General features: G+C 35.2%; 1 protein-coding gene across 2 annotated transcripts in view; it reads right to left on the reverse strand.

Annotated features, from left to right (window-relative positions):
• IA-2 (tyrosine phosphatase IA-2) overlaps positions 1-25,403 on the reverse strand; it is an 842,823-nt gene that overhangs the window by 296,732 nt on the left and 520,688 nt on the right. The gene's annotated exons all lie outside the window — the stretch shown is intronic.

A 25,403-nucleotide genomic window follows, 5' to 3' on the forward strand; every position in this document is an offset into this window, starting at 1 on the left:
AAAACTCAGGTACAATAAAAATTGAAGTAAAAATAAAATGATGTCCTTGTACAGTATAAGGAGAGGAGTGAAACATCACTTATGGAGGCGTGTCCTCAAACTTTTGATAGGGGCTGTATAGTATGCTCGGTGTACATCTAACTTGTATTCAAAGGAACCAAACGTAATAACCGTGGTGCATCGAAGTGAATGTCCAGAAAGGTTACAGAAAAATGTTATTAGACTTTTTTGTTCAGTAATTTATGCTCTATAACCAGTATTTTTTGACAGTTTATATATCGTTTACACCCTGTATACGCATATACACATCAGCGCTCAAAAACGTTTGAAAAAAGTATTTATTTTGTTGAAACAATAGCTCACGAAGTAGCTTTGACACATGTGTTTGAGAGCAGAATCTGCAATGCAGTGCCCCTCTTCGTTCAGGACGGCAACGCTGAATACAGTACAGTGCAGATTTTTTGCTGACACTGTAATAGACTTGTCATTCAGAGCAGTTTGTCGAATGGAGGCATGTCAAATAATAACCAATATGACATGGCCCGAACTTATAATCCGATATTCGTCATCCGTACATTGGATTATCGAAACCGAGTTGAAAGACTGAAACACCAGAGGGAGCACAGTGGTCATGTAAACATTGCTATCAAAGGCTTTCAAAAATATCACATCAAGTTCGTGCACAAATGTATGGCGAATTATTTTTCATTAATGCTTCATGTTAAGGCCTGCATAATGTTATATGTAGCAGTTACAGTGTTAAGTAGAAGCCACTATACTGCGTTTTATGCCATTTGTAGGCCATGGATTTTTATCACTTGTTAATGTGACGTCATGGATAGTCTTAAGACGTGTTCGCATCAAAATTAATGAAACTGGCAGTCAACATTACAATAATTGCTAATATTATTCAGCATTAAATTAATAAAAAAGCCGCCCTAAATAAGGGTTCGAATAGATCGGCCTACTAATCAATTCATAAAGAATAATCATTAAAACCAATTGTATGATAATTTGAAAGGAAAAAGAAAACATTAAGATAAATGATATGAAAACATAGGAAATCATTTACAATAAAAGTTTGTTGGGTACCTAAGGATGGTTTTAACACATGAGATCCTATGGCATCAATCGTTGCATTAGAAATTTTATATTGTTTAAGTTGATTTAAAGTTTCTCGTGAGATCGTGCCACGGGCACCGAACATGATCCCAGAAACTGTCCAATGTGTGATGTGGTATTTTGCTCCAAGATGCTGACAACAAGGCTCATATATGACTTGTTTTTCACGACACACCTCTTGTGGCTGTTGCTCGTGCATCTCGAAACGGATTGTGGGATCAAGAATGACACCCTTATCATTCTGTCGATCAATTATGATGATATCAGCCCGTCTAGTAGAGCCATCAGAAGGAAGCATTCTGACGGATTGAAGATGCGATGTGAGAACGAACCGTATTATGTCTGTTGATTCGGAGCAATTCTCTATGATTGCAGAAACCCAAGACGTGAGGTAGCGTTTCTTGCTCGTCGTATCTTCTGCAACGGGTTGAGTCAAGAGTTCTACCAGGGAGAGTACGTACAGGTATTGTATTACAGTTTATCTTAATGGCTTGCGTCCCCTTACTTAAATGTATTGCTTTCCGGTCATAGTAAAAGCACAGTCTAGTATATACAGCCATGAAGCTTGAGTTGTTGAGGGTACTAGGAACAATAGACTGTGCCAGTACTATTTCGCATTGTCTGTAATGAGGCGACAGTACCGATCCTAGTGGTTAGAAACTAATCTATGGATGCATATTTACTACGTATTGAGCTTCGTGACTGTATTAACTATACTATGGTAAAAGCAAACGTTAGTAAAGTTTATATCAAGGATTCAAGGAACAAGAAAGTAGTATCAAGTGTCTTCTTCTTTACGAATTAGTCCATTTGATCTAATTGATACTTCAATATATCATTTTAACTTGATCTATCCTTAATGGCACTGGAAAATTACTGGATCTGTATCCTACTAGTTTTGTTTTTGTTTGTTTAGTCAACTGTCGGAAGACAGGTCTGATTCTTACAAGTGATACAACAATGCACCACTTATGAGACAACTAGGCCAGGAGATAATGGGGTAGGGTGGCCAGTTCCCTTCCCCCTCCGCTGCATACAGTGCCGATTAGCTACAAGTTACACAAATCAGACTATAGTTCACAATTAATTTTGGAAACCTGTTTTCTGGCATGTGTTGTAAATGTTACATTAAGAAACTATTATATACATAAAACAGAAATATAAATTAAGGAATTTACTCCCGTATGAACAAACGCTCGTGGTCGGGAGTAAACTGACCTGTAGATAAGCAAAAAGAAGAAGACAAAATAAACAAATTAATATAAGCAATAAAATAGCACAGATTAACCCTTTTTAACCCAAATTAAATTTACAAGCAATCCATGTTGAAACTAATAGCTGTATTAGGACCAATTCAGTGACCAAGTTACGGGAGTGGCAACATTTGAAACAAAACTATATTGATAAAAATATATTGAAATAAAAGTTATCCAGCAAAATTTACCTTCATATGTAACACACAAGTATATAAATGCTATAAAGTTAATTATTGCCATATGGTATCTATAGGTAAGAAAGGGTTAAAATAACAAGAGCATGTAATATGATAAATAACAATCACAATTGAAAATGTTTATAACCAATATTCACAAGTATAATAATATGACTAATATTTGCCAATTAATTATCTAACACTCTGTTAAGTCCCCATAATAATTTCTTTAATTTTCAGTTTCAATTTAATCACACTTACGTTAGCTAAAACAGGGTACTGAGAAATTAATTTGTTGATGAATTGTTTATGATTATAAATTGAATTAATCTACTTGATATGAATTGTACAAATTTGTATAGCTTAACGAAAGTATGCTTGTAAATTGAATTAATCTGTTTACTTTGTATTATATATGTTTGTATAGTTTGACTGATGAATTGTATATGCTTTAAATTGAATAGTAATCTGTATAGCTCAATTGATGATTTGTTTATGTTTGTAATTTGAAGTAATTAAAGTCATTATGTACTTCAATAAAAAAGAAAAATTGTTTTGTAATTACTGCTAATGTAGCAAACGTTGTTTACCACAATAGAACGTGGTGTTAATGTTTGTGAATGGGTATGTAGGTTGCAATACGCAGATATTCGAACCAAATTTGTTCTTAAAAACCGTAAATCAACTCAAAATGTGTACAAATTCGTTTTCCTGTAAATAAATTCAAGCGCAGAACAGTGTAAACGGTGAATATAATCAATGGCGACCACATATATCAGCAGATACAAGGCAGCAGGTATTGATTGTCGATAAAAGAAGCTCAAAACATCAACCCGGCGCCTCAGTAGGTAACAAGGTAGAAGAAGGAAAGTGGGAATGGGGTAAGTATGTAGAATTTTACAATAAATTTATTTCCTTTCCTTTAGTTCCTTCGTTCATTGAAATGGATAGTTACTTTTGGAACACCCGGTACAAGACAGTCAACTTTCCGTAATGAGGTACTTTTTATCGCAGAAGGGAAATATTCTCTGTATTGATGAGGTTACACAGTAACGGATTACGATAAGGTCTGTTAGTCAGCTACAGGACCTGGTGTCGAAAGATAGCTAGGAAGAAAAAAGGTAATAGTTCGTCAAAATTTTGTTTTTGAAAGTAATGTGTTGTAACTATGATTAAATATTTCTGCATTCTTCGATAGATATGGAGTAGGAATATAAGAGAAAGATTCTTCAGATATTTGTTTATACATACGTTATTGTAGAAATATATACATTTAAATTAAAATATAAGTATAAATTTAAATAATTTATAATGGTGACCTCAATTTCAGATGAGACATTTTGAAGTTACATTATGGAAATTAGACCAAGAATTGAGTTTTTAATATTTAGCAGATGATTATTATAAAAATATATATAAAATTAACAAATCCACTCTGTAACATTTGTACTGAAACTTGTTGTGCAACTCCGTATTGTTTTAAACCTACGAAATTGTGACTGCAGAATTAAAATAACTCCCTATTGTCTGGTTTGTACAAAGTTACATTTTCGCATGTCCAAAATAAACACTTAGTGGTAATAAACAAAATTTTTATAATTGTAATAAAGTTTACAAATCGGGTCTTCATCTAGTCTTCGGTAATTTCTGCGGGCGCGCTTCCGTACAGGGCCAGTGGCATTTTCTCTAAGGTTAGAGCCCAGTTTAGGTGTGTGTATTAATAAAAAATTAGGGGCTAGACAATATTGAGAATAGGACGTATGTTTACGATATTTTGTTTTCGATTAATACACACACACCTAAACTGGGGTCTAACCTTAGAGGAAATGCCACTGCTCCTGTACGAATGCGCGCCCGTTTGGGTTAATAACAATTAATCTTACAGTTCACATGAATATTTTAACTTAGAAATGTCACAGTTATTTCGAAACTGGAAAAATGGAGCACGTTAATTCATCTACAGGGACATCACTTTATTTTTACCAACATTTTTAACATTAACCTGGCTATACTCGGAAACACTGTTGCCCCCTTCCATTACAGGAGTTTGATGTTACTAGTGCAATATGTAAACAAATCATTTTACTAGGTATAGGAGGAGAGAAAAGTAGTGTATTCATTTATGTTGTAGGGAAATACGATATTACGATTTTCAGTTTGATCATCACTTTTACGGGATTTATCAAAATACAGTAGAGTAGTAACATTTTTTTTTTTTTTTTTCCAAAAACTCAACTTTTCAGGCGGCTATGTTCGTTATGTAATGTCTACTTTATTTAGCATATTAATTATTGGTGTTAACATACAATATAGAGTGTGCATTTAAATTGGGGGGTCATAAGTAAAGGGCTGTAAGTGCACTTAAGTTACTTTTGAGAAAAAGGGGTTTAAATATTTAAGATTTCGTAAAATCGGTGAACTTTTTATTTAAATTTTAATGTGTGATGCGATTAAAATATCCCTTTGCCACTAAAATTTTAGATACTTTTGCTTACACTGGATGCACTTAACTCATGTTATTACAAATGTCACTAGCATTCCTTTGCTTCTAGCCACCTCAATTCAAAAAAGCTAATCTGAATTTTTAAACAAGTTGCTGAAAATGGTTGCCGTTCATTACAATGCAGGCTTCAATTCAGTACGCATATTATTAAAAACATTTTGAAGCATATTCTCTGAAATTGAATTTATCGTTTCTTGAATATAATTTTTAGTACGATATTATTAATATAGGTTCTTTCTTCTATAGAAAACGCAATCATATTTATGAAACACACTATACACTGCAGTGTTTACTTCACTGCTTGAAGACTTCGAATGCAATAGCGGCTGTAAGTTTGTATGTCTGACGGGAGCAAGGACATTAGTGAAGGGGTGGGAGTGAAGTACATTCAGAAATGCAGGTACAATAAAAATGCAAGTAAAAATAAAATGATGTCCCTGTATAACATACGTGACATGGGAGGAACAGTATAAAATATTTACCGATTGTTATTGTGAACTAATTGGATACCATGAGATTTGCATAGCTTTCACACACAGTGAGATTGAATATCTTTTGGCTTGAGAGAAGGACCCGAGTTTCAACATTTTGGTTAATAAGGTATGAAGGGAGTTTGCAAAAATCTTGTAACATCCGTGACTGAACCTTTTCTTTATTTTCTGCAATAATAATAATAATAATAATAATAATAATAATAATAATAATAATAATAATAATAATAATAATAATAATAATTTATTTTATTTATTTATTTAATCTATTTATTTAGAATATTAACGTGCAAAACAACAGCAGAAGGCCAATTACAGTTTAGCACAAGATACAAAACAAAACAACACAAAACAAAACAGAAGAAATGAAGATGAGAATGAATGATAGAAATGGGAGTGAGATGGAATACAATCAATATAATAGTCATCATTAATCTTTGACCAAATGCAATAAAATAAATAGCAATATCTGACAATAATAACAAGTAAGGATATACTTACTTACTTACAAATGGCTTTTAAGAAACCCGAAGGTTCATTGCCGCCCTCACATAAGCCCGCCAGCGGTCCCTATCCTGTGCAAGATTAATCCAGTCTCTATCATTATACCCCACCTCCCTCAAATCCATTTTAATATTATCTTCCCATCTATGTCTCGGCCTCCCTAAAGGTCTCTTTCCCTCCGGTCTCCCAACTAACACTCTATATGCATTTCTGGATTCGCCCATACGTGCTACATGCCCTGCCCATCTCAAACGTCTGGATTTAATGTTCCTAATTATGTCAGGTGAAGAATACAATGCGTGCAGTTCTGTGTTGTGTAACTTTCCCCATTCTACTGTAACTTCATCCCGCTTAGCCCCAAATAACAAGTAAGGATATATCATGATAAACTCAAAAGGATCCAAGTTTATTCCATGAAAATTAGCATATTTTATACATCTGCAGACCAGAGAGAGAGAGAGAGATATATATATTTTGAATTTCTATTATAAAAAAATATTATGAAATCTTAAACCCTTAGCAGGAATACGAAGACTGATATTGCTTATGAATGATTCACAATCAATATCACCCTTAATGACTTTACAAAAAAATAAATAATCAAGATCTTGTCCACACCTGTGGAGTAACGGTTAGCGCGTCTAGCCGCGAAACCAGGTGGCCCGGGTTCGATTCCCGGTCGGGGCAAGTTACCTGGTTGAGGTTTTTTCCGGGGTTTTCCCTCAACCCAATATGAGCAAATGCTGGGTAACTTTCGGTGTTGGACCCCGGACTCATTTCACCGGTATTATCACTTTCATCTTATTCAGACGCTAAATAACCTAAGATGTTGATAAAGCGTCGTAAAATAACCTACTAAAATAAAAAAAAAATCAAGATCTTAACGTCTGGCAAATAAACTGCAGCAGTTAAAATATTTACAGTTAATCTCATATTTATTATTATTATATTATTATTAATATTAATTATTATTTTTATATTATTATTAATATTGTATTATTAATATTATATTATTATTACTATAATACATTTTAATAAACATTTTTTTCTGTAAACTGTTACTGATCTTCTAAATTGATTCTAATAATAAAGCTTGAAAAAATAATTTTCTTGCAAACTTATCAAGAAATATGCAATTTTTCTTATTACGAAATATACAATATTTTGTACTAAGTATGCAATGAAATTACATCCAACAATTTCTTTGAGCACTGTGTATTTATCCCTACTTTGTATTAATAACCACACATTATATTCGCATCTTAAAGCGAAAATTCTTGTTTTGGAGCTATGGGATAAACACATTTTTGTTAGAAATTAATATTAATAATCTGTGAAGAAATAATGTTGAGTGGAAGCTTTCTTAATTTATGGTAAGGATATTAGTCTGTGGACCTTTCGTAAACGCAAACTTCTTAGCCATTAAGTGTGCTGATTTGTTACTCATACTTAGTCTTCCGAATACCGAATATATTTATTGGAAATAAGTAGTTTTTGGTAGTAACTCAATTTAAAATTAACGCAATTGATAGTATTAAAACTGGACACACAAAGAAAAGGCGACATGATTGTCAACTTCGAGAAGGCATTAATAAATTTAATTGCACGGAATAACCTCGTATTTTAAAAAAGAATAATTGGTAGAAAATGAAATAAAATACAAAACTTCATGAAGTAATTTCAGCGAAAATTAAGATTTAATTATCTGCTTTAATAAATTTCTGTGGACCTGTAAATGATTACAATTCTTATAGGTAGGCTACATATTTTTTGAATATTTTCTAGGTTTTCAAATAAAACTTGAACAGACGATACTGTGATACAAGCTTATTACTGATTGAATAATACCGGTATTAAAAATGGATTTTCTATAGCATGCGACACTGAAGGCTTTTTTGCACGAAATGTGTGGCGAAAATGGTCCAATTTTCAGAGAGAAGCTAGTTTGAAATGTGAAAAATTCGTGTAGGACGTCAGTTGACTTGAAAGTATTAGGAAATAGGTAAAAATTGGAAAGAATTGATCGGTGTAGATGACCTAAAAGTGATTTAACACGTGAAATAAAGAGGTAGAACACTTCAAACTATAACGAAAGGTTAACAGACCTTGCCAGTACAGGTGAACTACAGAGTGGTGGTTGAGAAGTCTCGTACTAAAAGTTCTAAATGTACTACATCTACCGACTTCTGCTTCGCGAAGAAACTACATCCTCGCACACTTACTTCTTTTAATTTTTGTTTCAGGAGCCAGTGAAATGGAGCGAAAAGTTCAGATTCCAAGTTTGAGAGAATACTGCATGAAGAGCTTCGTGGATGACGTCAGTAGTCGGATAGACTCTGCGACTCGCAACATGCTGCAGGCGTTTAAAGATGGGACAGAGCAATGGACAAAAGTAACTAGTGATGTTGAAGAAATGTGCACTTTATACACAGATGTTTTCACAAAGCACTTGCCGTTAGATTTGACACGAGTCATGATTCCAAAACTTTTAATAGCTTTTTCTAAGAGCGTAGAGTGCTTCCTACAAAACGCGATGGAGCACACACTGACATTACCAGATAGTTTTAACTTGGAAGAATGCATGTTCATGTGCAGAAGAATAATGCGCATCATCTTAAGTCCCTGCGTTGAATTCAATTTCAGAGATGTTTATGGCTATCACTATGTACATATTTTATGTTTCCAATCTATGGCGTGTTTCAGTAATCTCACTTCTTTGAAAATACATCCAGATGAAAATGATTATATACAGCTTTTATGGGGCTTAAAGTACTTGGTGAAACTGGAAGAACTAGAAAATACACACATGTGCAACGTCGACGTAATAGAAGAGTTAAGTATCCGATGTCCACAACTGAAGAGGCTGAATGTATCTCACAGCAATATTTACAACAACTGTGTCCCGTTTCTGATCAATCTAAGAGAACTGACTTTCCTTGATGTGTCCTACACCTCCATCACTGCTGAAGGCTACGGAACTATAATTCAAGCTTTGCCCAATCTCAGGATTACAAAATGGAACAAGAATACTGATCTCATATTGAGAAACATCACTAGGGAAGCTGCTTTGAGAATGTTTAGCTGTGACTGTAATGTTGAAAATCTTGATTTTCTTGTAAGATGCATAAATTTGACGACGGTGGCGTTATGTAATATTAATTATGATCTATCAGTTCTCTCTCTCTTACCTAATCTCAGGACAGTGTCCTTCACAGATTTTAATTATCGGGAATGCAACGCTCTAAATTTCTTCGTCACTTCTTGGCGCAAATTAACTAACGTAAAACTTTGTAAAGCTAGGAATTTTTGTATTGATGATATAATATTACACTGTAGTAATGTTGAGAGTCTCGAGTTAGCCGAAATCCAATTTTCAGCAGTGATGATACGAGAGGTACGCCCAAATATACCACATTTTGTGTGTATGAAGCGTATAGTACTGGCGAAGAATAAACAGGACGTGTCGTACTTGAGACTAATGCGGTATTATATCAATCTTGAGATCATAACATTGGTGGAGGAAGACGATATCACCGATGATATTGTAAAGCTAACACTTGATGTGTGTGCTAAACGCAGAGGTTTCCAGAAACTCTTAAAGTTCACAGCGATTAGATGTGAGCACTTAACTCTGAACACCATATGGCTACTGACTCGATACTGTACAAATCTGGAAGTGATCGGTGGAGTAGATACCTGGCCGAATGCAGATTATGAAGACTTGGAGAAATTCAGATCATTTACGAAGAACATGAAGTTGAAGGTTTTTCTGCAATAGTAATCTTAATTCTGTAGTTGACAACCCAATTTCATGTTATTTTCTTAGTGAGATATCTTCACTAGATTAATTTTACATGATTACTATAATGTATTTTTAAATTTTAATGACTTTAATTTATTGTTTTTAATCATTAACATATAATATGACTTTTAGAATTTTGAGCTTTAATGTAAATGTAATATTTACTTGAATTTATTTATATTTTTGCATGCAAAATATTCTGGTCCATAATGGACAATATTAAAATTATAATATGTGTTATGCACATACGAAGAGATATTTCAAAGCAAACTATGAAAATGAAGTAATATTCTACAGATGTAGATATTCTTTAAATGAAAATTCAAATCAATTATTTACTGCATGTATATTACGAAGGTGACAAAAACATATTTAGCTTCAGTTTACCAAATATAACGAGATAGCTTTCAATTCTAATGAATATATTTAATTAATTTACTTAAAATCGAAAGCTATCATAATTTTAGAAAATTAACTTAAAATTTGGTCCGAAATTTAAACAGTTAAAAAAAGTAAAATTATGGTCAGAGACAAATTGTACTTGAAAAATATTTCAAAATTCATTTCAAGAATAAATATTAAAAAAAACTAAATAAATGTGAAACAAAATATCTTTAATAATTTCGTAATTTTAGCATTACATTCAAAATATTTCTTAATGATCAAATTAATTGGAATTAGATCTGCACAGTATATTTTAACAGTTAACACGAATTTCATTTTGACGTTAACATTTTGAAATTTGACGAGATTTATATTCATGTTCAGTGATTGCTATAACTGATGAACTTAGTCCTGTATTTTTAACTGCAGTTTTGAAAACTTTTTCTTGTATTGTGATACTCTTGTTTTAATATATTCAAATGTAAGTTTCTTTATTTTGTAACGAGAGGAAGCCACATCAAACACTTGTGAAGGCGTGTCTGAAACTTGTACAGTTTCTGTTTGTTTTGATGTATTATACTCATACATTTCTTATTTTAAGTGTTATGTTTTTTTCTGTGTAACCGCTTAAAACCTGATGATCATTTGTAATTGTCCTGTATCACATTCAAAATTTTACTAGTGGCTTGAGCAGCCACATTTCACACAATTATAGGCATCCTACGAATTCCATGACTTTCTTTTTAATTGTTGTTCTCCTCCAAGATACTTAAAATGCGTAAGATCAAATTTATATAATTAAAGTTAGATTAACTTCTTATATTTTATTTCTAAGACTACTGTTCCATTCTAAAATTACATCAAATTAAATTTGCATAAGCTATTTAAATAACCAAGTTTAGTTTTCAATATCTTAATTCTAACACTGCTGTCCTCTTCTAGTCTGCCTATTTTAATATTTTAAAACATAATTTATGTGACTAAATGTTACTCTTTCTGGAGTTCAAATATCCCAGGTCTACTCAAAAAGTGAGTGCAATCTTTTAAATAACTTTGGCGCTATGCGCATAGACCAGGAATGCAGAACTGGGGAGAGAGGGGTGGAAAGCATGGGGAAAGCGTTGGTTCCCCGTCCACAGTCCACCGGCGTTGAATGACGTATCTGTGTTCGTACGCAATCACATAAGACAGACACTGAACACAAATCCCCTCCCATACCAAGACAATGATGCAGAGATGGAAGGAAGGGGTAAGTGACGTATGCGATGAGTGACGCAACGCCACAATTGTTGCCCAGTTCTCCAAGCCTGACGTAGACAGATGGGCGGACAGAACCACGAAAACCATTTATTGGTATTTAGTGATTATGTATTAAGCCTATTAATATTATAATTACTATTACTATTAATATAATTACTATTATATTACTATTTACTAGTAATGTTATATTTTTTAGTTATAATGTTAATATATATATATATATATATATATATATATAGCTACTAACTAATAACATCATAATGACTTAAATTTTGGGATGCTACACACTATCGCGCTGCGAACAATAGCACGTGCTGTTGTCAATACTGCAAAGAAACGTCGAAAACAACCTGGAAGCAAATTGCTGGTTACATTCTCTTAGAAAGAGAAAGCATAATGCTTCTGTATCTCTCTGTCTCCCTTTTTCCCCAGCAACCCATTGTGACAAGCAGGTATCTTTGGAAGCTAGTATCTCGCATCACCCGCGTGTTCAAATTCATCCCAAGTTGAAACGTTATATAAATACCAGATAACAAAATGTACGAACAAATGAATAATAATTATCTTATCTGTATGTACAGTATACAAATACAAAAAATTTTTCTCTAAAATTAAAAGGGGAAACAATGCTTCTACCACATCCATGGATGCTACGTCCCTGCGATATAGCCTAAAATCTAACAAGGAGAAGACACGCTCTGTATATCACCGAATGGAATAAGATTGTGTGAGATGAAAGTACAAGACGTACTGTTTAAAGTCATACCTGGTATGGATGGCCAATGACCCCTCGTTTTGGAAATATTGGCTATTGTTTGTGACATACTTCCGTTAGGTGCTCAATAAGGAAGCATTAGACTGTGTAATAGCGTAGCCCATATGGCTGTATGCCGAGTTGTTATCAAGGCAACCTGAGTTCGAATTTTAACTGATCCTATATTTTTTTCTTTTAATAATGATTAATATTGTGATCACAGTTGTCTATTTACATACCTATATCATATTTCTCAATGTATTGAATGCTTCATCATGTTTTAAATAAATTACTAATTAACTAACATTGTATTGTAAAGGATAAACAATGAAATACTGCTCACGTAGGAAGGTAAGATGTGTACTGGTGTCTGTTCTATTTCTGTAGCAACTATTCCATTTCATTTTGTACCCGATTCATTATGATGTCATAAAAACACACAAAACATACATATTTCCTGCACCATGTACAGCAAATTAAAGAAGGTGTCCACAGTCAAATACATTTTTCAGCACTTCTGCGAAAGAGACATCCTTCACATTCACAAACACTTCTCGTTCGTTTATCAATTTTAATGCATACCACGCATATTTCAACATGGCTTTGAATATAGGAACTTACAACTGAAAGTGAATTAAAATAATAATAATAATAATAATAATGATGATAATGATAATGATAATGATAATGATAATGATAATGATAATGATAATGATAATGATAATGATAATGATAATGATAATAATAATGATTATGATAATGATGATAATGATAATGATGATGATAATAATAATAATAATAATAATAATAATAATAATAATAAGCTTTAAAATGAGAAGGCATTAGGATTCGAACTCGAGTTTTCTGGATGACAACTCAGCATCCAACCACATGAGCTACGCCGTTACACACTTTAATGCTTCCCTATTAGGCACCTAACGGAAGTATGTCATAAACAATAGCCAATATTTCCAAAACGAGGGGTCATTGGCCACCCATACCAGGTATGACTTTAAACAGTGTGTCTTGTACTTTCATGTCACAAAATCTGATTTAATTCGGTGATATACAGAGCGAGTCCTCTCCTTGTAGGTTGGAACCAACTTATTTTACATACCAATTTTCATAGAAATCGGTTTAATCATTAGAGAGTGAAATCGTAACAAATATACATATATACATACAGACGGATGTACAAATAAAAATTTCAAAAATACGATTTTCGGTCTCAGGATGGTTAATCATACAGGTTTAGACCATTTATTTCTGCAAAAGCGAAAATTGCCAGAAAAATTGGATTAATCTTGCACAGGCTATGGACCGATGGCGGGCTTATGTGAAGGCGGCAATGAACCTGCGGGTTCCTTAAAAGCCATTTGTAAGTAAGTATAAGTAAATATAGATTGTATAATTGTACTAATTCATTTCATGATCTTTTATCAATCTATCTTTACCTATGAGTAATACTTATTACTAATCCTTGCTTCACCTTTAAAAATATATTCGTTTTAGTGTCCACTTAAGAGCAAATGCTGGGTAACTTTCAGCGCTGGACCCTGGACTCATCTCGCTAGCATTACTACCTTCATCTCACTCAGGTGCTAGATAACCATAGCAGTTTATAAGGCGTCCTAAAATAACATAAAAATGTATCCACTTAATCTTTCTATCTTGGCTTATTAATACTTTTCACACGTCTTGTTTCACATTGTAACCTTTCATCTCCTCTGTCACGATAATAATAATAATAATAATAATAATAATAATAATAATAATAATAATACGTAGCGCTACAGTCCACGAAGGGCCAAGACCGACCAGCCGGCTGAGGCCTCACGACCACATGCCGAAGCAGAGGTGGACGATCATCTAACCAGAATGGAGATATCGTGTGGTTAGCAGAATGAGCCTCCCAGCCGTTATAGCTGGTTTGCGTAACCCGATTTCGCTACCTATCGTAGCTCTCCAAGTGCATCACGATGTTGGGTGGGCACCGGTCCCATACACTGGCCGAAATTTCATGAGAAAATTTCTTCCCACATGAGGACTCGAACCAACACGCATTCCGTAATGCGAGTCCTAGGCAGGATGCCTTAAACCACGACGCCACGGCGCGGGACCCTCTGTCACGATATTTCACTTATTTTCTTGTAGCCTACCCATCAAACATTTTCATTACTCATCGAACTGCTTTCCACTCCACCTAGAACTCTGTTCTCAAACTCCCTGAAACTCCCAGCAACTACAGTCTCTACATTGCTCCGCACTGTTTTACCTTCACCTTCTTTCCTTTTCTCTTTGTCTGCCCCGTTTTCATCCATAGCTCACCCTTCACTTCTCCCACCTGCATCACTTGAATTTCCAAGTTCCTAATCACTCCTCTTATTTACATATTCCATCTCCCTCCCCTAATCTATTTCCCTTACTTGCCTCTCCATACTCCCTTATTTCACACATCACAGATTCAGCCCTTTCTGCACTGTTCATCTCTACTATATTTCTGTCTTTATTGCTACTGTTATTCCTCTCCCTCCCTCCCTCTCTCTCTCGTATTTCTGATTTCTTTCCTCACAATTTCTGCTACTTCACTCCCCTTCCCTGTACTTTCCTTTTTGCTTTTACTTGCTGAACATCTGCTCATTCGTTGTTTTTACATGTCACATTCCTCATTTTGCTCTCCCCATGACCAGATCCTAATTTTCCATCCAGTTTGTTGCCCCGAGTCACACTCAAGATTTTGCTCTTCTCCTCTTTAAGGACCGATTGTATAAACCATTTAATCTTAGATCAAAGGTTAAATTGATCCTTGTTCTAGCTGAACTTGGAATTTTGTGTTGTATAAAGTCTAATCTGAGATTAATTTGTCTCAAACTAAAGCCAACTTTGACTGAAGAAATTTCTCCGATTAAGTTAGAAGATCCAAGTTCAGTTATTTCTTTTCTGTTTGAAATATACGAGTGGCAGACTGTGCAAATAGAATAACCATTCAATTCAATTCAGTTCAATACAATTCAATTCAATTCAATTTATTTGGCCATTAGACATAGAGTTTTAGGCTTCGTCAGAATACATTGAAAAAAAGACATATAAATACATTTACAAAAACACTAATAACAGAAACAGTAAAATTTAAGTAATACAATGAAAACATGAAATAATTTTAAACTTTTAAATTTAAGAAAACTAACTAAATTGAAATTAAAACTTATTTATTAAAATACAATGTCATACAAATTTGTGTTAAAAAAACTCAGCATCAGAATAAAAGGGATTATTTAATAACCAATTGTAAAATCTAGTTTTGAAACTATTGATTGGTAATTTATAATATTGACTTGGGAGGCTTATTATATAATTTCATCCCCATAATTAAAAAGTTTGTATTGCTCTTGTGTAATCTACAATATGGAATATTAATTTGTTGAGTATTTCTAATTTCATGATCATGTATATTGGCCACTAATGAGTAATTGTCGATATTTTGTCTAGTGTAAAGTACTAGATCATATATATACAGATTTATGATTGTTAAAATCCGTGATTGTCTGAAAAGTGGCCGACAATGTTCCAGATAATTTGATTTACATAAAATTCTAATGGCCTTCTTTTGTAAAATCAAGACGCTTCCAATTTTGGTTCCATTTCCCCAGAAAATTAGGGCATATCGAATTATCGACTGAAAGAAAGAAAAGTAGGTACATCTTAAATAATTTTGAGAAATGCAAGTAGATAATTTCTTTAGGAAATATAAAACTCTTGATAGCTTTGTGCATATGTACTCGATGTGCTTATCCCATGTTAAACTGGAGTCTATAAAAAGTCCCAGAAATTTTGTGTAGTTGAGTTTGTTGTCCTTATTTATTAGATAGTTTAGGCTGAAAGTTAAGTTGATGGTTTTTTCTTGATTAAGCAAGAAGCCATTAGATTCAAACCATAAAGCCATCTGTGATAGAGTGTCGTTGTTGAGAGCATGTAATTGATTTAGAGCAGAGGAAGAACATAGGAAAGTAGTGTCATCTGCATACATAATTGTTATTGCTTTAATGGATTCTGGAAGATCATTTATTGCTATTAAAAATAATAGGGGACCAATTATTGACCCTTGAGGAACCCATAATGTGTAGTGGTGAGACTTGACCAATTTTCACCTATAGCAACTAATTGACTTCTCCCATGAAGATAGGTTCTAAAAATATTTAGTGTGTTCCCTCGAATACCATAAAATTCTAATTTTGATAAAATTAAATTATGATCAACACAATCGAAAGCTTTAGTGAGATCGCAGAATGTAGCATTAACTGGTGACCTATTTTCAAAATTTCTTAAAATTTCCGTTATTAAAAGCTCAATTGCATCATTTGTTCATTTACTTTTCCTAAAGCCAAATTGGTTAGTACTGAAGAGATTTGAATTTTCAAAATAATCATAAATTTGATTTTGCTATTAATATTAATAAATATGGTAGTTACATTTATATATTTTTTCAATTTCTTGCCTTAATACACAAACAGTCTTATATTTTATAAGGCTCTATCGTGTTCAGCAGTATCAAATAACATAACCTATAATTATATTATGTTTATAACAACCATTAATTATTAATGGATGTGATAGGAACATTAATAAATTTTCAATTTGTGGTTTTATAAAGCTTATTATGTTTAGCAGTATCAAACACCATAACATGATAACAATTTGGAGAACAGTCAACCTTCTTCTTATTGTCCGCCATTATTTATGTACATTGCACAAAACAAACCAGTGTCTCCAACAGAGTGTACGGAAAGTCGCCAAAAAGTAGTGTAAAGTCGCTAGATTTCTCATTATCAACAAAGAAAGATTAAATTTTGTCACTATGGGGTACTAAAAAGTTCGCTAAATCCCTATTTAAGCAATACAAAAGTTAAAAGAAATTGTTATTGAAAAAGAGTTAAATTCTCTAGATTGGCAACACTGAACAAACTTGTACAACATGGTCCGCGAATCACATATTTCACCTGTTTATGCGATGTTGCCAAATCCTTTTCACGTGAACTTAGATTTCATTTGAACCAAGGTAAGTTTTATACAATAGAAGAAGCGTCTGAACTCTGTTCACTTTTCGATCTTCGATCAAAGTTTATCTTTAGTCAGAGAGTTTTATATAATTGGGCCTAAATGTCACTATCTGCCTGCGTTGCTCCTCGCTGGTGATATTTCTCTTAGTATTGTTGATCTGGTCCCATCTTTCTCCAAAATTTGTTTTGTAGTTGACGTCTGCATTAGTCTACACTCTTCTATTCATCCTCTCCATTTCTCCTGATGTTGCACTCTGATTTACCTTTGCATCACTTCGCACATTTTTCTTCTCCAGCTGTTCGTGATTTTCTGCCGTCATCATTCTAGTTTTTGTTGATCTCATTTTTTTTTTGTGTTCATTACTCTGCCGGTTTAGTTGTCCTGACGTGTTTTTATTTATTGCAAATTCCAGGATCTTGACAAAACTCTTACTTACAAATGGCTTTTAAGGAACCCGAAGGTTCATTGCCGCCCTCACATAAGCCCGCCATCGGTCCCTATCCTGTGCAAGATTAATCCAGTCCCTATCATCATATCCCACCTCCCTCAAATCCATTTTAATATTATCCTCCCATCTACGTCTCGGCCTCCCCAAAGGTCTTGACAAAACTCTAGGTCGTAATATTTTTCATTTACTTTCAGTTTGTCTTCATAGACTTTACTTACTTTTAAGGAACCCGAGGTTCATTGCCGCCCTCACATAAGCCCGCCATCGGTTTAGTCTTCATATATATATATTTTTAAATTACCCTTATTTCTTGTCGCCTTCATGAATGGAAGTTAGTAATTTGCATCTATTCCTTATTTCATATGGCATATACCTTCCTACAGTCACATTGTTTTTTTTTTCTTAAATTACTCAGGATTACTTCTCTAATTCTCAAATTCCTAATCTCACTAGAGTGGCTTACAAACCTAATAAAGCAACAGATAAAATAAAATCAGATTTTATTGACCCTAAATCTGGTACAAAATATTTAACTTTTTTTTCAAAACCAACAGAGAAGACGGGTGCTAGTCGCGCAGTTGCAAAAGACTAACATCCAAGCATCATTTTTCTAGGGATGACTCAGTGCTGCTGACGCCCACTTCTGTTTCTTCCCGGGGCGAGAGCGACTCTCGCTGGCGGGTGCGAGAGCTGCGTCGTCGACGGCATAATATTTCTAGGGATGACTCAGTCCTGCTGACGCCCACGTGTCTCTTCCCGGGGCGAGAGCGCCTCTCGCTGGCGGGTGCGAGAGCTGCGTCGTCGACGGCATAATTTTTCTAGGGATGACTCAGTGCTGAAGACGCCCACTTCTGTTTCTTCCCGGGGCGAGAGCGACTCTCGCTGGCGGGTGCGAGAGCTGCGTCGTCGACGGCATAATATTTCTAGGGATGACTCAGTGCTGCTGACGCCCACTTCTGTTTCTTCCCGGGGCGAGAGCGCCTCTCGCTGGCGGGTGCGAGAGCTGCGTCGTCGACGGCATAATTTTTCTAGGGATGACTCAGTGCTGCTGACGCCCACTTGTTTCTTCCCGGGGCGAGAGCGCCTCTCGCTGGCGGGTGCGAGAGCTGCGTCGTCGACGGCATAATTTTTCTAGGGATGACTCAGTGCTGCTGACGCCCACTTCTGTTTCTTCCCGGGGCGAGAGCGACTCTCGCTGGCGGGTGCGAGAGCTGCGTCGTCGACGGCATAATTTTTCTAGGGATGACTCAGTGCTGCTGACGCCCACTTCTGTTTCTTCCCGGGGCGAGAGCGCCTCTCGCTGGCGGGTGCGAGAGCTGCGTCGTCGACGGCATAATTTTTCTAGGGATGACTCAGTGCTGCTGACGCCCACTTGTTTCTTCCCGGGGCGAGAGCGCCTCTCGCTGGCGGGTGCGAGAGCTGCGTCGTCGACGGCATAATTTTTCTAGGGATGACTCAGTGCTGCTGACGCCCACTTCTGTTTCTTCCCGGGGCGAGAGCGCCTCTCGCTGGCGGGTGCGAGAGCTGCGTCGTCGACGGCATAATTTTTCTAGGGATGACTCAGTGCTGCTGACGCCCACTTGTTTCTTCCCGGGGCGAGAGCGCCTCTCGCTGGCGGGTGCGAGAGCTGCGTCGTCGACGGCATAATTTTTCTAGGGATGACTCAGTGCTGCTGACGCCCACTTCTGTTTCTTCCCGGGGCGAGAGCGCCTCTCGCTGGCGGGTGCGAGAGCTGCGTCGTCGACGGCATAATTTTTCTAGGGAATGACTCTGTGCTGCTGACGCCCACTCTGTTTGTTCCCGGGGCGAGAGCTGCGTCGTCGACGATCTGTATTATTCCTTCTGCGTTGTCCCCTGCGGGTATAGCTGCTTTGGCGTCCTCCCCTCCTGTGCCTGCATCCAGAACGAGAACGGCGACTTCCGTGTGGCCCCGTGTGCATTGACTCGTCTTTCAGATCCTCGAGCTGGTAGTGGCCCTTATCCGATTTCAGGATTCCGTAGGCTACTCCTTGTTTCAAGACAGTGTGTATCTGCCGCTTCAGCTTGCTGGTATCCATGGAGTAGCTCGACATTATATACTTTTCTATCTGCTTTCGAGTAGGACCATTGGGCTCTCGTAGATCCTTGATGGCCCATGCCACTAATTGCAGTGGCTTTGGAGCTTCCATCTCCGTTGATTGTCGAATTTTCACTTTTAACAAAATTTGTTGTGAACCAAAGTTAGACAGCCCCTTAAATATACACAATTGCTAACAAACAAATAATAATTAATAATACAAACTATTCGTGAATACAAAACAGTACGAAATATGGCGTCTAACGGAGGAATAAATATTATTATTATAGGAGGGAAATCAGACATCTTAAGTTAGTGAATCCTTTAACGGATGAATAACTAAAGATGTTTCTTGCAACGCGTCTTTCGAACTTACTGGTCCGTTATCGGCTAACGAAGGAATAAATGCGTTCTTGCAACTCACCAACCAATAAAATAATTCTTTATACATCCGTTGATTTTGAGGAATGCACACTGGTCAAGACTTTTTTAAGTCATTGTGTGTTGTGTTTTCTCGACAGTCCGGGACAAATACATTTTTGAACTGTAAGACTCTATTGAGAGTTCTATTATTTAACTCTCAATAGAGTCTTAGAGTTCAAAAATTTGAAAAAATGTATCCGGAATTTAAGTATTTGTCCCGGACTGTCGAGAAAACACAACATACAATGATTTTAAAAAGTCTTGATCAGTGTGCATTCCTTAAAATCAACGGATGTATAAAGAATTATTTTATTGGTGGACTGCAAGAACGCATTTCTTCCTTCGTTAGCCGCTAACGGACCAGTAAGCTCGAAAGACTCGTTGCAAGAAACATCTTTTGTGTTATTCATCCGTTAAAGATTTCCCTTCTATAATAATATTTATTCCTCCGTTAAACAGCCATCTTACGTACATTTTTTGTATTCACGAATAGTTTATATTACATTTTTATTCATCATAATGTTACCTTGTGAGATTCAGGCATGTGATATTTTGTATAATAGGTCTATATACACGATATTATATTAATACTAGTGGCTTGTGCAGCAATTGCTGCAAACTAAGTCCATAAAAAGTTCAAATAAAAATTGTTCAGATTTATTTTCCATGAAGAATACCAGACATTTTGTTAGTTATTTGCTTCCATAATAGTGAAACATACTCCCTCTGAATGTTTTTTTTTTTTGCCAAATACTTTTCCTTGAACCTATCCGTCTTCAGTTCTTGAGTTTCAATGCGAAATCGCTAGTAACAATATCAGTGGGTTTTTCATGTGGGAGTAATGCAGTAGCTATTTCGGGTCATTGCGGATTGTATATGAAAGTTAAAAAATGCAAAGTTTCTCATGCTTTGAACAAAAACCTTAGCATCTTGGTATAGCTGCTGCATTTTTCGTGAACTACCCTGAAATGTAGAGGGGAGAATCACTTTTTCCCACTAAGAGATTTGCTGAGGTGATCAAGAGACTACAAAATCTTGTAGGCCTCTTATTTTATCAATAAGTAATACCTTTTGGTCTTTTCTTATGAATTGTAATTTTTGCGCTTCTTCCAGACAATACTGATCTATCAAATACTGCTGGATTAATTTGTGTAACAATGAATGTTATTTCGTATATTTTCTGTAATATAGGCTGTTGTGAGGAATTTATTGCTGAGATGTGGAAAATGAGGCGAATGATATGTCAGAGTTGTAGAATCTTATATGCGCACTAAATAAAATTGTCCATCGTAAATCGTTAGCAGCTTCAGTGTTTCATTTGTTGCTGGTTGCGGGAAATAAACTTACTCATCACTCTAGCAAGAAGTGAAATGGCATACTATTTTCCCTTCAACAAAATATGCTTGGCAGCGATCACAAATCTAATCAATTAAATCAAAGAAATATGAAATTAATTTTGATGTAGTTTAAAGACGCAGCTAAAATAGGAAGCATGACTCAATTACTACCAAGGAAAGTTACAGAATCAGACATATAAATATCTATATCACACTCCCATTACATATATGAAAAGGACCCACACCACTTGATTAATAATTGTAAAAGTATTTCATTTTTAATAACAATATTGTTACCTTACGTAAGTTTTATAGTTTTCAGTAACATAAGTTTATATAGGCCTATAGCTGTTACTCAGTAAATTATAGAAATGAAGATGTAATATAAAATATTCTTTCTCTGCGTCTACTTACATAAAGCCCCAAAAGGTTTCACTTTCAGATATCAGTATAGCATTATGTGTTGCGTTAACTATAATAATATTTCATTTTTAATGGTAATAATGTCATCAAACATTCTTAAGTTTTGTAGTTCTTAATATCCAATACACAGTTGTACTCGGAAAACTACAGACCAGAGAATCAGACCCGTAAATTATTTTTTATACGTTATCAAAAAATAGCACAAATGAAGATCGACATATTGGCATTATATGGGAAAGAATCTGAGCCATCTGAACTCTATGTCAGCAATCCTGTAGGTCATGGCCTTCGTGTAATAGCCTATTGTTTATTGTAGTGTGTGTTTTGTTTTATTCTGAAATGCAACACGGCCGACTTGATGCTCGCTTCGCTTAAGGAAGCGAACATCAAGTCGGCAGTGAATGCAATTAATTAGTTCTCAAAACTGACGAAAGATGGATTTTGGAAAAAAGGAAAATTATGTAGGAAAATTGACATTTCACTGAAAACTACTATTTTCCCGAAAAACTTTGGGTTCCAAGCTTCAAAATGAGGGGTCATTTATTAAAATCGGTTCAGCCGTTTTCTCGTAATTTCCATTACCAGTTCAAATTATATATATAGATTGCATATCGATGGCTAAAAAGTGATGCCTCGTATCTGTACATTTGAAGGTAAATAAAAAAAATTCGAATTTATTTTCTCAAAATAGACTAACTTCTTATATATGTTTCTGCTTTGCAAGATCTTCTATTCGAGAACAAAATATTAATAGCCTACACTGTTCAATTTTGTGAACACAATAATAATGTGGTTAGTCTAAATATTTTTCAATTTATTCAATCTTCCTCAACTTGGTGAGGTTGCCAAAGACAAAGAATGTTAAACAGTAACATTTAAAATGACATTAAAATGTCTTACAAGAAATTTGTTTACAAAAACTAAAATTTACGGTAGATAATATATCACATAATGAAAATTTGCAGTAAAATAAAAAATACAGATAAAAATAGACTGATAAAATTAAGTTTGAATTGAATTGTCGCCGTAAAATCTGCAGAGAACCCTTCAAGGCTATCATAGAAATTTCCTTAATTGTTGTTGTTGATACTCCAAATTTATGACAGAATGACACGAATTGTTTTGTTATGGTCCCTCTAGCGCCCACCATTAATCCGATGACTTCTATATCCCTGAGTTTATATGATGTTTTGTAATAAGGAATAGTTGGTTCATAAATTGTTCTTTTCTCTAGATTAACCTCCTCGGATTGATTCTGATACGTCTCGAATCTGATGGTCGGATCCAGAACATAATCTTTTGTCTCTCCAGGTTTAAATGTTATAATATCAATACGCCGATGACTTCCAGTATCCGCTATTAGTAGTTAAACTAAATTACCACTTTTATAGATAGAGGTATCTCTTCTTAGCTATTGGTATACGGTAATTTATTTATTTATTCTTCGAAAAGTGAAAATATTATTTATTTCTTTATTACATACTCTATTTAGACGTCTGACGACGAGATTATGTGCTCTGCAGTCTCTTTTTATTTTATATAAAATTAATGCACTCGTGCGTTATTTCTAATAACAAATAGGTATATTTATCTTTCTCACTGAAAATTCTGTTCCTGATTTCTTTCTGGTCCGTATTAATCTATTTATTTTTTTATTTTATTGGATTATTTTACGACACTGTATCAACATCTAGGTTATTTAGCGTCTGAATGATATGAAGGTGATAATGCCAGTGAAATGAGTCCGGGGTCCAGCACCGAAAGTTACCCAGCATTTGCTCGTATTCGGTTGAGGGAAAACCCCGGAAAAAACCTCAACCAGATAACTTGCCCCGACCGGGATTCGAACCCGGGCCACCTGGTTTCGCAGTCAGACGCGCTGACCGTTACTCCACAGGTGTGGATGTATTAATCTATATTTATTGCAAATTTTGACAACAATAAAAGCAATGCCTCACATCAGTCTAGCAGCCGATGTTCACTTTTATTCATTCATTTCCTATTGCGTCACTTGTGAAATCCAAAATATACAGTATGTTTGGTTAACGATCCAATAAGTAGTGGTCCATTAAATTCCTGTTCTGCAACCCGACAATCCACTAACTTCAAAGGTCTACTAACTAATGGAGGAATACATTAATAGGTCTGTTTTCTTGCAACCCAGCATATGACTGTCATTTATAGAAAACTAGCTGAAAGCACCCGGCATTGCCCGGGTTGTCTTTTTTGTTAATTTTTTAAATTAAACTGCTTGTTACACTTTTCGGAAATCTCACTTTTTGGAAACCTCAACTATGGACAACCAACGATTTGTCTTTACTAAGCTTTCCTTGTCCATAAAGATCAATCTTTACATAGCGTCACTTACATGAATTAATGAACTTCTTAGCCAAATACTTGAAAGGATTAACTCCATTTAAAGCAACTGTAGGCCAGGCAACGAAAGAAAAAAATTAATCACGTGCCTTACGTTCAAATGTTTTAGTGTGTTTATCTGTTTATTTATTTTGGCGTGTTAAGGCCACCAGGCCTACTCTTCCACATCACCATAAATACAAATAAAATAAAATAAAAAATCAAACTATAAACAAAGTAAAACCAAACGAAAATATATACAGTCTACAGTCACACAGACTTCAAATGAGTTAGCACTGTCTTCAAGATGTTGATACAGCGTCGAAAATAACCCAATAAAATAAAAAAATAATAAAAAAAATTGTCTTCAAGTTAAGGAAAACAAAAACACACCCCTCGGTCCTATATGCCCACTTAGCGTTGTCTCAATGTTCTGCAGATCTTACATTTTATCTCTGCCGGTCAGTGACCGTGAAATTTCAAATTACTTACCCTAGTCGTGGGAGTCAGCGTATTAAAAGGCATTACAACCTTTCTGCCGTCTCTGTCCGAGGTTGCGGATTCGATTCCGGCCCAGGTCGATGGCATTTAAGTGAGCTTAATTATGGCAAGCTCATGTCAGTAGATTTACTGGCATGTAAAAGAACTCCTGCGGGACAAAATTCCAGCACACCGGCGACGCCGATAGGCTATAACCTCGGCAGTTGAGAGTGTCGTTAAATAAGCCATAATTTAAAAAAAAATCTGCCGTCTCCTTTCCTCCCCACCGTAAATGTGACGTTGCACAGAGGCAGAGATAAAATAATTATAAGATCTGCACATTGATCTGAAGCTGTGCATTGCACGTAATTTCATGTCTATTTATGCTTTGACTTGAATTTCAGGGACAGCTAACGATAAACGGGGAATTCCCTTGTTCCAGTATGAACCCGGTGGGGTGTCATCGTGAGCCAAAATTTCTCTCTCTATCGGTCGTACCAAAGAATCAATATATACGTATATAATTTAATTTATATTGGAAGATTTTTTTAATCCTTGATCACTGTACGCC

This window comes from Periplaneta americana, chromosome 1 (genome assembly GCF_040183065.1).
Source record: "Periplaneta americana isolate PAMFEO1 chromosome 1, P.americana_PAMFEO1_priV1, whole genome shotgun sequence".
Classification (NCBI taxonomy): domain Eukaryota; kingdom Metazoa; phylum Arthropoda; class Insecta; order Blattodea; family Blattidae; genus Periplaneta; species Periplaneta americana.